General features: G+C 44.1%; 1 protein-coding gene across 1 annotated transcript in view; it reads left to right on the top strand.

Annotated features, from left to right (window-relative positions):
• The first annotated feature begins 224 nt into the window (after positions 1-224).
• The window catches only part of ATP8B4 (ATPase phospholipid transporting 8B4 (putative)), a 515,241-nt gene continuing 506,864 nt past the window's right edge, over positions 225-8,601 (top strand). The window contains exon 1 of the mRNA XM_040414025.1: positions 225-331. The gene's annotated coding sequence lies outside the window, so the exon portion shown is untranslated. The remainder of the gene's footprint in view (positions 332-8,601) is intronic.

Here is an 8,601-nt window from a genome sequence, read left to right as displayed (position 1 = left end):
CTGGAGTTCCCTCCTGAGATGTGGGACAGCAATGGTGGTTATTATTGAGGAGAAGGGCCCGGGCAGCACCCTGCCTGCACCTGAGGGAGCGGGGAGGTGAGGCGGCTCAGGTGGGGACGCGGCGGGGAGTGACAGGAGCCCTGGGAGACGCTGGAGCAGGGCAGGAGCTCGCACGCACACAGGCAGCGGAAGCTCTGAGTCCCCCTGTGTGGAGCGCCTCCTCCTCGGGCTGTGACTTCATCCTCAGCCCCGGAGCGCCTCATCCGACCGAGCACCGCCCCACGCTCTCCCCGCTGGAAGATGAATGTTTACCTAACGGACTGTATTCGCGGTAAGTAGTGGGCCGGGGAAGGAGGTGTGATGGGTGACGGTGTACCGGCTCCCCCTGCCCCTTGTGCTGTACGAGCCGCCTCACACACAGGCCCGGGGAGCGGGGGCTTAGCTCAGTGCTTTATCCCCGGTGTAACCCCGACTGTAAGGTGAGGTAACCCCCGCCATAACGTGTGAGCTGCCCCCTCCCCCACGCGGCACAAGAAGCCCCTGCATTCATTTCTGCCTTGTATTTACATGGCTGTGGTGATGCTGCCAGCACCGTGCTCCCCCAGAAATCCCCGGCTCATGGAGTGTCAGCTCTAGAGCCAAGAGTATATATCTGGTAAGAGTGGGTTGTGGGGTATCCCTACTGGGGGGGCATGTGTAGCCCTGAGCTACTGATAGGAGTCCTCATTCATTGGGAATCATTTGACAATAAGGCCGTTGCCTGCCTGTCCCTGTATTGTGTCCCACAAACAGCGGGTCCGCAATACGGGAGGTCCGGTGCGGAACCCCACAGAAGAACTATCTTCATTCAGCAGGACCTGCGCTGACGTCACCACGTGGTGAGCGCGATTACGTCATCAAAGGTCCTTTTGCAGGTCCTGAAAGATGACGATGCCGGCTGCGCGAACAACAGGATGAGGTGAGTTAATTTATTTTTTAACCCCTAAAGCCACATTTTAGTAAGCATTCTGTATTAAGAATGCTGGTATTTTCCTTTATAACCATGTTATAAGGGAAAATAATACAGTGATTAGACTTTAATGCGGTTGCTCATCCCGATCGTCTCCTAGCAACCATGCGTGAAAATCGCACCGCATCCTCACTTGCTTGCGATTTTCACGCAGACCCATTCATTTCTATGGGGCCTGTGTTGCGTGAAAAATGCCGAATATAGAGTATGCTGCGGTTTTCACGCAACGCACAAGCGATGCGTGAAAATCACCGCTCATCTGCACAGCCCTATCGAAGTGAATGGGTCCGGATTTAGTGCGGGTTAAATGCGTTCACCTTACGCATTGCACCCGCGTGGAATTCTTGCCCGTGTGAAATGGGCCTAAGGGGGGGAAATGGTTATTAAATAAAAAGTAAAAAAAAAAACACACCAAAATATTTAGTATAAATCGCCTCCTATCGCAATTTTACATATGAAATATATAAACAATAAATAAAAAAACTTATTACATATCGCCACGTCCGAAAAGTCCAAACTATTAAAATATAAAAAAAAGTCCTATGCGGTGAACTCCTTAATTTTTTTTTAAATAAAAACTGCGCGATTCGCCATTTTTTTTTTGTCACCTTGTCCCCCCCAAAAATAGGATGATCGGATTGTTCTATTATGGGCCGGACGTTCCATAAAATGCGGAATGCATGTTTTTTTTTTTTCGCATGGTATCGAGTATCGCAATACTTTTTTATGGTATCGAAACAACTCTAGTGCAGCTCATTGAAGTGAATGGGACTGAACTGCGATACAAAGCATAGCCGCTATCCAGTGGACAGCACTGTGCTTTGTAAGCAGCGAGGAGGCCGCGGTACTCACAGCTGGGAGTGGGACCCCGACTCATCAGATACTGATGACCTATCCTGAGGAGAGGGAAAAAAGATTGTAGCAGCACTTACGGAAAAAGTTGTATAGCCAGTATGGTGGTGGTGTCAGCGGTAATGGGTACCAGTCCGTAGTTCCCCCGTTATTCCAAAATGTAGAAAGAGACCGCAGCACTCTCAAGTCTTCAAGGAAAGTGTAGTTTATTCACCAGAATAAATGACATTTTCCTAGAAGACTTGAGCGCTGCGGTCTCTTTCTACATTTTGCTATCCTGAGGAGAGGTCATTAGTATAAAACACTTAAAAACCCCTTTAATTGGTCGAGAAATGTGGCAGGTGAAGGTTACTGTCCGCCCAGGATGCAGCGATGACATGGCCACTTCCTCTTCTGTGTCATCTATTGCTGTAAGCTCTACTTGAGCTCAGTGTGAAAGAGGGAATACTCTGACTACACAAGGAGCAAGGTAAGTACTGACTGTACGGGGGAAGTTATTTCACCTCAGTTTTCTGGTACACCATGTATCGGGAGGGATCCACATGGGATTATTAACATCCCTGTGGTTCCTTGGCTTTGGTGGGAATTTTCCCTCCTTTTGGATTTACCATCACCAGGCAGATTTCATCCCTATTGGCCAGCTAGTTGGCCTATGAGGGTACTGTTGCTGGGGCAGAATTTTCTCTTCCCTGGCGACAGGTGGTTGGCTCATGTGATGGGCTTAGGGCTATTTACGATGGCTCCCCAGGCTGGCTCTGCTTTTTCTGTTTCCCCAGTTTGGGGGGCTGCAGGAGTTGCGGCCGCCCACCCTCCCTGCTATGTATTATTAATTTACAGGTCACGGTCTAGGTCAGGTGGTAGATAGAAGTCATCCTCTGTATGGAGGGACTTATTTAATTCTTGGTATTTAAGGGCTCATGCACACAAACTTATTTTCTTTCCATTTTTCATGCTGTTTTTTTATTTTTTATTATTATTATTTTTTTGCTTCCTGTATGCGGATCCATTCACTTCAGTGGGTCTGCATAAGAAACAGAAATGACCCTGTGTGCGTTCCATGACTGTATGTTGGCATGGCCCTTCTGCAAAAAAATTGAATATGTCCTATTATTGTCCGCATTACGGGAATGGATAGTACTGTTCTATTTGGGGCCAGCTGTTCCACAAAATGCGGAGTGCACATGGCCAATATCCATGTTTTGCAGATCCGTAATTTGCAGACCACAAAACATCCAGTGGTCGTGTGCATGAGCCCTAATGATGAGACTATTACTGGTCTTCATGTTCTGCTTTATATGTGAAAGACGTTTACGGTTATTAAAGTACGTCGTGGTTGATTAATCTCCTTGTTAACAAATGTTCTCAGATGCCGTACGGACATCCACCTACGTCTTATTGATGGAAATCAGAACAGCCTTCTAAATCTGGCCTAACAGCTGGGTGCTGTATTGAAGAATTTGATGGCCAGCAGTATACATTATGTGTATATGGTGGACTGTGAGTCGCCAACATCTGCATCCACACATTGTACTTCTGTTGACTTGACAAGAATGATGCTCATTGATGTCTATAGAAGGCCTGTTTGGCAGACCAGCAGTCAGATTGGCTCTTGTCCAATACTTGTGTGATTTCTGTGCACGGCGATAGAATAGAACAGACATCTTTATAAGTAGAGCTTTCATCATGGAAGGTTCACATCTGAATTGGAGTCGCCATTAGAAGCCTTCCTTGCAGATTATGACGTTTTCCCAGGGAACAATTGCGCTGCATGCCAAAATGGTGGCCGCAGCTGCAGAGACCCCAGCGGAGCCCAATATAAGGGCTCATTCACACGAACGTAAGGCTCCGTGTCCGTGCTGCGGGCCCCATACGGCGGTTCCGCAATACACGGGTCACCAGCTGTGTGCATTCCGCATCACAGATGCAGACCCATTCACTTAAATGGGTCTGCAAATCCAGAGATGTGGTGCGGAACGGTGGCACGGAACCCTACGGCAGCACTACGGATTGCTTCTGTGGTGTTCCGTTCCACAAAAAGATAGAACTTGATTACACTAGCGTAGTGGATTAGCCTGCGACTATTTAAATAGTGTTTTTGGCCATAGGTGTATTTCATTCAGCTGTCTTTCTTTTGCTGAGCATTTATTAAATGTCTCACACCACTTCATAACTGAGACTAGTCGTATTTTTATTAGTCTCTATTGGTTCTTTTTCAGTTAGGTTCATATTCACTTAGGCTACTTTCACACTAGCGTTGTTTTAATCCGGCGTTCAATTCCGACACCGGAACTGCCCGCCGGATCCGGAAAAACGTGTGAAAACGGATTACATTTGAATCCTAATCAGGATTTTGATCAAAATGAAAAAATGCATTGGAAAAAACGGATCCGCCATTTATGGACTTTAACTTTTTTTTCACATTTTTCGGGTTTAACATGCAAAAGCCGGATCCGTTTTGACTGAACACACAGCGCCAGATCCGGCGTTAATGAAAGTCAATGGGAAAAAGGCCGGATCCGGCGTTCAGTCAAAGTGTTCAGGCTTTTTGGCCGGAGGTAAAAATACTGCATGCTACGTTTTTCTGAAAAGCCTGATCAGTCAAAAAGACTGAACTGAAGACATCCTGATGCATCCTGAAGGACTGACTCTCCATTCAGAATGCATGGGGATAAAACTGATCAGTTCTTTTCCGGATTTGAGCCGCTAGGACGGAACTCAGCGCCGGAAAAGAAAAACGCTAGTGTGAAAGTACCCTTAGACTGGTCTAATTTATTTGAGCATGAAAAAAGTCTTAGCTTTGCGGAGAAAAGTCTCATGTCTTCTGGAAAGTGCACCTTTTAATGCAAAAAAAGTAGCACTTCACCACTGTAAACAGACGAAGAAAAGTACGCCAGTAGAGTAGAAATGAGGCGCAAAAAAAGGCGCACCTACATAAATAGGTTGTAAAATAGGTGCAAACTTTAGAAACTTCTGAATTAGTCAAAAAAAATCTAAGTAGTCGAACGAGGCATAAAAGCCTCCATAACAGGCGCAAACAGTTTAGTTACTGTGCCCCAGTATTTATAAAGAGTTTCACAGCAGGTGATGAATTAGGTGAGGTGTCTTTGCATTCGTCCGGGCACAGGTGGATCGTGTACAATTAGACTACTCGTTGGTCGGCTCGCAAATTAGGCGCAAAAGGACAGCTAAAAATTTGCAGCCATATGCATATATTTTATGTTTGTTACAAATAATAAAATTAAAAAAAAAAGTAAATAAAATTGTCACATGGCCCACAAAGCTGACAAACAAAACCACCACCCCTGGAGTGGAGTATTAATAAGACTAATTTTTTTGCCAAATTCATACAAACAGGCGCACCTGCATAAGGGTACTTTCACACTAGCGTTTTTGTTTTCCGGTATTGAGTTCCGTCCTGGGGGCTCAATACCAGAAAAAAACTGATCAGTTTTATCCTAATGCATTCTGAATGGAGAGCATTCCGTTCAGGATGCATCAGTTCAGGCCCTCTTACGTTTTTTGGACTGAGAAATTACCGCAGCATGCTGCAGTTTTCTCCCCGGCCAAAAATCCTGAATCCTCTGCCGCAAGTGTGAAAGTATCCTAAATAGGTCTAAAAAAAATGCACAACTAGTCATGCCCACAAAATTTGCCCACAGCATGAAACTGTCTAACGAGTGTAAAAAAAAAAAAAAACCTCCAAAACAGGCGCAGCATGATTACTGAATATGGCTAAAACAATTAGTCCAAACAAGGAACAATTAGACAGAAACAGACGCACACCACTATAATAAATGACCCCCCACGGTGATCGCCTAATAGAGGTGACTGTTTCTGAGAAGGTGTTGTCCTTGATACTTGATGAAAAGCTCAAAGGTTCTAGCGTATAGTCTGTAAAGATTTTGTATCACAGAGCTGATTTTGAGAGGCATGACTTCTGGGTGGTAGAATTAGGGAGGGGGGCAATCGTTATCATGTGTATTTGTAATGATGCTGCACATGAAAATCTATGCGTGTGTTGGGTCCTTAAAGAGGACCTTTCACCGCTCCTGACATGTCTGTTTTAATAGCTCCTTGCATTCCCCACGTACTAACAATTCTGGAGCATCTATTCTTATGTCTCTATGTTGTCCCATTCCTCTATTATTTCTACTAGAAGTTATGAATAATTGCTATTAGCCTTCAGTAAGGGTACAGAGGGGAGGTAACCAGTTGGGGTGTGTACCTGCACAGTCTGAAAATGGCAGCACTGATTGGATAGAGTCAGTCTGTGCAGGTACACCCCCCAAACTGGTTGCCACCCTCTGTACCCTTACTGCAGACTGCTACCAAAAAAAAATAAAAAAATTTACCAATTTTTTTTTTTTTTTTTAATTGCAAATTTCCAAGTTTTAATTTCTCTACTTCTATAATACATAGTAATACCTCCAAAAATAGTTATTACTTTACATTTACCATATGTCTACTTCATGTTTGGATCATTTTGGGAATGTTACAAGGCTTAGAAGTTTAGAAGCAAATCTTGAAATTTTTCAGAAATTTTCAAAAACCCAATTTTTAGGGACCAGTTCAGGTCTGAAGTCACTTTGCGAGGCTAACATAATAGAAACCACCCAAAAATGACCCCATTCTATAAACTACACCCCTCAAGGTATTCAAAACTGATTTTACAAACTTTGTTAACCCTTTAGGTGTTCCACAAGAATTAATGGAAAATAGAGATACAATTTCAAAATTTCACTTTTTTGGCAGATTTTCCATTTTAATTTTTTTTTTCCAGTTGCAAAGAAAGGGTTAACAGCCAAACCAAACTCAATATTTATGGCCCAGATTCTGTAGTTTACAGAAACGCCCCATATGTGGTCGTAAACCGCTGTACAGGCACACGGCAGGGCGCAGAAGGAAAGGAATGCCATACGGTTTTTGGAAGGCAGGTTTTGCTGGACTGGTTTTTTTGAAGCCCCCCGATGCACCCCTAGAGTAGAAACTCCAAAAAAGTGGCCCCATTTTAGAAACTACGGGATAGGGTGGCAGTATTGTTGGTACTAGTTTAGGGTACATATTAGGGCTGCACGATATGGGAATTTTGTGCGATTGCGATTAGGGCCCTAAAAATTGCGATAACGGTATGCGATGCGATATTTTAAGGGAATTGTGCTAGAGGTTTACTTGCTTGGATTTTCCCATATGAGCCGCTGACGCGGCTGGGTATGACATAGTTATGGGGGATCTGTGGATGACGCTGTTATGTGGGGGATCTGTGGATGACGCTGTTATGTGGGGGATCTGTGGATGACGCTGTTATGTGGGGGATCTGCGGATGACGCTGTTATGTGGGGGATCTGCGGATGACGCTGTTATGTGGGGGATCTGCGGATGACGCTGTTATGTGGGGGATCTGCGGATGACGCTGTTATGTGGGGGATCTGCGGATGACGCTGTTATGTGGGGGATCTGCGGATGACGCTGTTATGTGGGGGATCTGTGCTATGACACATGGGGCCAGCATGAGACACACATATAGCATCTTATGCTGGTCCCCCTCATGGCCCTATGTGTCCCCTCATGTGTCCTAAACTGCGCACATAACTCTCCTATTCAAAAAAAAAATGGCCAGCTTCTGTACTTACTACTTTCACTATGAATGCACTGCAGAGAGCGGCAGCGAGCGAGCCGGCCGGCGCGTGACTGACATCACTGTCACGCTCCTCCCACTTAATTCAGGAAGCAGGAGCGTGACTAAGTGACGTCAGTCACGCGCCGGCCGCCTCGCTCGCTCCCGCTCGCTGCAGTGCATTCATCGTGAAAGTAAGTACAGAGCCTGGCCATTTTATCAATAGGACAGAGGACATTTTATCAATAGGGGCCCCTTCATATATAATCGCAGCATTTTAGGGTCGGCCAAATCGCATTTGCCGATTATCGCGATTCGATTATTTTGCGATATATCGTGCAGCCCTAGTACATATGATTTTTGATTGCTCTATATTACACTTTTTGTGAGGCAAGATAACAAGAAATAGCTGTTTTGGCACCGTTTAAATTTTTTGTTACAACATTCATCTGACAGGTTAGATCATGTGATATTTTTATAGACCAGGTTGTCACAGATGCGACGATACCTAATATGTATACTTTTTTTTTTTTTTTTTTAATGTAAGTTTTACACAATGATTTCTTTTTTGAAGCAAAAAAATCATGTTTTAGTGTTTCCATAGTCTGAGAGCCATAATTTTTTCAGTTTTTGGGCGATTACCTTGGGTAAAGTATGATTTTTGTGGGATAAGATGACTGTTTTATTGGCACTACTTTGGGGTGCGTGTGACTTTTTTATTGCTTGCTATTACACTTTTTGTGATGTAAGGTGACAAAAAATTGTTTATTTAGCACAGTTTTTATTTTTTATGGTGGTCATCTGAGGGGTTAGGTCATGTGATATTTTTATAGAGCCGGTCGATACGGACGCGGCGATAACTAATATGTATACTTTTTATTTATTTATGTAAGTTTTACACAATAATATCATTTTTGAAAAATAAATAAATCCTGTTTTAGTGTCTCCATGTTCTGAGCCATAGTTTTTTTATTTTTTGGGCCATTGTCTCAGGTAGGGGCTCATTTTTCGCGGAATGAGGTGACTGTTAGATTGGTACTATTTTGGTGGGCAAACGCCTTTTTGATCGCTTGTGATGTAAGGTGACAAAAAAAGGTGACAAAAAAATTGTTTATTTAGCACAGTT

This window comes from Bufo bufo, chromosome 1 (genome assembly GCF_905171765.1).
Source record: "Bufo bufo chromosome 1, aBufBuf1.1, whole genome shotgun sequence".
Lineage (NCBI taxonomy): Eukaryota > Metazoa > Chordata > Amphibia > Anura > Bufonidae > Bufo > Bufo bufo.
This window is presented reverse-complemented; position numbering and strand designations above follow the sequence as displayed.